The sequence below is a fragment of the Urocampus carinirostris genome, chromosome 4 (assembly GCF_059441175.1).
Source record: "Urocampus carinirostris isolate Australia breed hairy pipefish chromosome 4, RoL_Ucar_1.0, whole genome shotgun sequence".
NCBI lineage: Eukaryota > Metazoa > Chordata > Actinopteri > Syngnathiformes > Syngnathidae > Urocampus > Urocampus carinirostris.
This window is the reverse complement of record NC_142352.1, coordinates 49,074,038-49,080,037: the sequence shown is the minus strand read 5'-3', so window position 1 is coordinate 49,080,037 and position 6,000 is coordinate 49,074,038. Positions and strand designations below refer to the sequence as shown.

Below are 6,000 nucleotides of genomic sequence, written 5' to 3'. Positions count from 1 at the left end.
GGAGAAAAGAAGCCCCAATTGCACGCAGAAACACACAAACACACACACACTGGTATGCAATCCCCCGTCTCCAGAGGTGGAGCTCGGCAGCAGATGTTGTTGAGGAAATATCTACCTTATCATCTGCGCACTCAACCTGGTCAAATGTGCATCCAAAACACACACACAAGCATACACAAACGTCAGGTTTGCTCACATGGGCCACATTTCTTATAAAGACGTAAAGCACAGGTGTGAATGGACAGGTGTGTGGTGTGAGGACAGCTGTGAGAAAGTTGTGAGTGGGCATATTTTGCATTAAAAGACAAGGGAGAGGAAGGCAAAGTGTTGAATTCAAAGGGAAGATCTTAAGCCCAAGCCTGACACAAATATTAGCCCAGGTCTGCCTAAAATGTCAATCATTACGCTCGGGTCAGGCCAGGCTTCACTCTCGCTGCCTTTTTTTTTTTTAATTAATACTATTATTTGATTTGCATTATTATATCTAAAGCCTATTTCTCCACATTGTCACACAAGTGCACTTCAAGATCTCTCTTTCGCTCTCTTTGTCTGGCCTCTTCTTATCTGTCCCAGTGGTATTTTCCTGTTGAAATGCATTTATCATGTTCAGAAAAATATTGACATCATTTTAAGTCAAGTCAGGTCATTTTTATTTGTATAGCCCTTAATCACAAAGAGTCTCAAAGGGCTTCACAGGTTATTACACAGACTATTTTTTCAGACTATTATTACACCATCCCCTGATCTGGAACCAACATGAGGGCAAGGAAAAACTCAAAAACCTCAACATGAGGAAAATTAAGAAACCTTGAGAAGGGACCGCACATGTGGCATCCCCCTTTCAGGATTACCAGACAGCAAAGGATGTTGCAATCACAAATAATACAGAGATATTGTCCAGGAAAAGTGTAGGTGATTCATATAATATAGAGTAGAAGTGTGTTTTAAGCTTAGATTTAAACATTTCCATTGAGGTTGCCGAACAGATCTCAGGGGGAACAGCATTCCACAGCACCGGTGCCCGGATGGAGAACGCTCTCGAACCAGCGGAACACTTCTTGGCTCTTGGGATCACCAGAAGACCGGCGCTCTCAGAACGAAGGCTTCGGACCGGAACATAGGGGGAAATCAGATCTGAAAGATATGAGGGAGCAAGTCCATGTATGATTTTGTATAATACTAAGAGAACCTTGAAATCACATCTTAGGCTAACAGGGAGCCAATGCAGGTTAGGCAAAATCGGCGTGACGTGATCTGACTTTTTTGTCCTAGTTAATAGGCTCCCTGCAGCATTTTGTACCAGCTGAAGACTCTTGATTCTGGACTTCGGGAGACCAGAGAGTAGTGCATTACAGTAATCGAGACTGGAGGTAACAAACGCGTGAATTATAATCTCCGCATCCGACCGAGACAGTATAGGACGAATTTTAGCAATGTTGCGAAGATGGAAGAAAGCGGTTCTAGTAATTGTCTTCACATGTGTTTGAAAGGACAGATCGTGGTCAAATATGACACCTACATTTTTAACTGAGTCACTCTGTGTGATGTGACATTTGTCAATGTTTACAGCAGTTTTTGAGAGTAAGTCACGGCATTTAGATGGACCAATAACTAACATTTCGGTCTTTTCAGAGTTAAGACGCAAGAAATTGAGTGACATCCACTCTTTTATCTCAGTGAGGCAGGCCTCCAAATTTCCACAATTTAGTGTGGCAGATTCCTCCAACGGAAGATATAGTTGAGTGTCATCTGCATAGCAGTGGAAATTGATAGTATACTTGCGAATAATATCACCTAATGGAAGCATGTAGATGCTGAAAAGAAGAGGGCCAAGCACTGAACCCTGCGGAACACCACAAGTAACACCAACACGCTCAGATGTCATTTCGCCATATTTAACACTGCGTCCTATCTGAGAGGTAGGATCTGAACCATGAGAGGACGGTTCCTGAGAGAACAATCCATTTTTCCAGCCGTTCTACTAGGATATTATAGTCCACTGTGTCAAAAGCAGCAAAAGTGATGAAGCGCCAAAGTCCATTGCCATTAGGAGAGCATTGGTTACCTTAATCAGAGCTGTCTCAGTGGAGTGGTTAGCCCTGAATCCTGATTGCATTGATTCAAAAAGATTGTTCTCGGATATGAAATTATTCAGCTGCTGTGCCACTACTTTTTCAAGTACTTTAGAAAGAAACGGTAGGTTTGACACAGGTCTATAATTACATAAGCTTTCTGGATCAAGGTTGGGTCGTTTCAGTGTAGGTTTGATAACAGCGGACTAAAAAGCTGCTGGAACTACACCTGAGGAGAGTGATATCTTAATAATATTTAGAACTGAAGGTCCAAGGAACCCAAAAAGACCTTTAATAAGTGGACCTGGAAGCGGGTCTAACAGGCAAGTCGTCGGTTTGGCCGTATTCACCACCTCATCTCATCTCATTAACTGCACCGCTTATCCTCAGTAGGGTCGCGGGGGTGCTGGAGCCCATCCCAGCAATCATCGGGCAGTGGGCAGGGGACACCCTGAACTGGTTGCCAGCCAATCGCAGGGCCGTATTCACGACCTGTTTAAGATTATCGAGTGACAGTTCACTAAAACGGGACAAATTCCCTGGACAGCCACCATGTCGAGCATCTATAGATTTCAGCCCTTTAGTATGTGTTGTATTAATACTGTCTTTAGCAATTTCTTCCTGTATGCATTAAATCTTCTTATTAAAGAAGACCATTAAGTCATGGGCTGAATGGGTGGAACTATCTGGGATTATCTGTTGTCTTGTAAGCGATGCTACAGTGTCGAAAAGGATTTTGGGATTGCTCTTTTGTGACGCAATCACCTTTGAAAGGTAGTTTGATTTTGCAGAGGCAAGGGCCGCTTTATACTTTAACAAGTTGTCACACCAGGTTTGATGGAATACCTCAAGCTTGGTAGCACGCCATTTTCTTTCAGATTTCCTGCATTCTTGTTTAAGGGATTTAGTTTCATCAGTAAACCAAGGTGTGCGTCTTTTAGGTCGTGATTTAAGCCGTTTGGGCGCTACTGAATCCAGGACACTAGCCAGGGTAGCATTAAACTCATTCATGAGTGAGTCGATAGAGCCTTTGTATGAAGGAAAGGACGCAACTGCTCCTGAAAGAAGATCGGAGAGCTCAGAAACTGTGCCAGTGCTCATATTGCGTCCGCTAAATCCTTCAGCTTTTTTAGTACTACATTTAGCTAGCACCTCGAATGTAACTAAATAATGATCAGAGATAACGGTAGTACACGGTAACACCGTCATGTTTGAGGTTGAAACTCCTCGAGTCAGAACCAAATCTAGCGTGTTTCCATCTTTATGGTTTGGCAAATCAACCAGTTGATTAAAACCAAATGCATCAATTAGAGACCGAAACGCAACAGTAAGTGAACTGAGTGGGGAGTTCATATAAATGTTAAAGTCCCCAATAATTATAATTTTGTCTGCATAGGTTACTAGTTCAGACAAAAGTTCAGCGAATTCGCCAAAGAAGGCTGTGTATGGCCCTGGTGGGCGATAAATAGTTACTACATAAATTGACAATGGAGAGGACCGCATAACAAGAGCCTCGGACGCCTTGTAATTATTAGAGGTACGAGGAGTAAATTTTAGCGTTTTTTCAGATATTAGCGCGACACCGCCACCCTTCTATTTAAAGGGCGTGCTACATGAATTGGTACTATACAATTGCAGGTGTTGATATTTTCATATAGAAAAGTGTTGAAACTTGTACGTAAATGTTTGGCTGAGTGTCCAATGCCCTGTCAGTGGCAAAGCTAGTAGCGTGACCCATGATGTACCTCTAATGCAGGGATAAAATCAGGATCTTATATCTCATAACTCACTGTGTCGTTGCTACGCTAACATCACAGTGCGCCTTGGCGGTTTGAGGCAGTGATTAGTTTAGGCCACTAGAGATTGTGGTCCTTAAAAAAACAAAGGCCCCACCTCACAACACGTACCGTACTAAACTCTTGCAATGTCAATTCAAAGAACTGCTTCCTGTATCCATCATCCACCTGTCATTTTTCCTCTATGTCTTACTGCCTCTCTTTCTTTTAAAGTGCTATGCTCTTAAAGATGTACTGCTTCTGTGGTTTAAGGTCAGGGTAAAAGTTTGGGTAGGAATAGGGTTAGCGTAAGGGTAGGGTTTGGGTTAGAGTTAAGAGTTGGAGTTGGAGTTAGGGTCAGAGTCAGAGTCAGAGTTAGGGTTAGGGTTATAAGTTTTCGGTTAGAGAGTTAGGGTTAGAATTACAATAATATTCAACCCATCAAAATTAGAGTAGGGTAGGGTAGGATAGTGAATGTTTAGGGTTAGGGTTATAGGTCTTCGGTTAGGGAGTTAGAATTAGGGTTAAGGATATAAACATGTTAAACCCATCAAAATTAAGGACGGCCTTAAAATTGTCCCTTCAACTTTTTAAAACAACAAAATAAAATACATACATTTTTATACAGTTGCGTTCAACTGAGATTTTGTTACAATAGACAGGCTTTAATTTTTCATCATAAATCATCTCTCCTCCTCCCAGGTCCTCACAAATAAAATGTAATTGAATTGAATGAAATTTCGTGTTTGCTTCAGGCTCAGTCCTGCAAATCCAGTTAATTGGTCAAGCTCGGGCTTGGTCGGGCTTCAATACCTGCTGGCCTGGTTATGGTGGGGCTGGCTTTTTTGGGCCCAATCTTACTTTGAATTTGATTAAGAATTGCTAAATTGTCTGTCCTTGTGCCCTGCAAATTATTGGCGATTATTCCATGGTATGCAACATTTTACATAAAAATGACCTAGGGCCTAGGATAAACTATCCCTTACCCAAGACGGGAAAGAGTTATATTTCCACTTTCCTGTCTGTGAAATGGTAAAGTTTCCCAATAGTTTTTGCGAATCGACAATTGAGTGGGATGTCATTGAAGAAAAGAAGAAATTTGAAGCCGTGGCTGCAATTAGAGACGATGTTTGAGCGGCGCAGCAGCGATGGCAACATTGATCCAAGCAGCTTGTGTCAGGAGAAGATAAGGCTCACCTGTCCCCAGAGGACAGCCCTGGGCAAGGGGGAAGGAGGGAAAACTGCAAGCAGATGAGGGGAACAAATCCTGTGGACAACTGGATAGATGCAGGGAAGAAGTCTCTAAGGGAAGGAAACCAGTGTGCAGTCAGTACACATTGGAACATTTTCGTGTGCAATTTAACATTTTTAAAGGGATTTTGTGTATTCTTTAGCACCTTTATTCAGTACACACTCAACAGGACAATGGGGACAAAGTTGTCACCCAACAATTTTTTGGGAGTAGTATCAGTACTTTATTTGCTATTATTTGGTTGTTGATTTGATTAATAAACAAAAATACGTGATTTAAAAAATATAATCTTAGGTCTACAAATAAATTAAATCAAATTAAATCCAAACATTGGTCACCGATCAGTGATAGCACAAAATCTGTAGTGTTTTGTGCTTGCCGTCTTCTTCAATGTTGTCTTTGATACGGTCATCTCTTTTTCTATATTCTCATCTTCCTCTCTGACCACCTGGTAAATTTTGCCAGATTGTTAGTTAATATGAGACAGGAAACAAATATCCATTCAATTGAAACACAAGTCCAAATTGTTTTTTAACAAAAATGCTGAACGATATGACCTTTGATTTTCAATAATAATAATTCTGTACAATTTATGATTACTAGCAACTTCTAAATAAACCGATAAATGTAACACAACAAATTTTTATTTTATTTTTATTTAAATGTGGTGTCTGGAACATTAAAATTTTCACGCTCTGTCACCATCTCCTGGCTTAAACTGATAATGGCAGCCTCAGTCAGCTACCTTCTCAAGTATTAATAAGCTCTTTTTTCATTTTTGGGGGGTTGGGTTGGCGTTCCTACTGTATTTTAAACAGACCTTTTTTTAAATTTAAGACACTAACAAATAAAAAATGTGACACTGCGCCTCTTTTCCCCCCTGCCCATTCCCTGCTCCTAA

General features: G+C 41.1%; 1 protein-coding gene across 3 annotated transcripts in view; it reads left to right on the top strand.

Moving 5' to 3' along the window:
* esrrga (estrogen-related receptor gamma a) overlaps positions 1-6,000 on the top strand; it is a 136,976-nt gene that overhangs the window by 111,540 nt on the left and 19,436 nt on the right. The gene's annotated exons all lie outside the window — the stretch shown is intronic.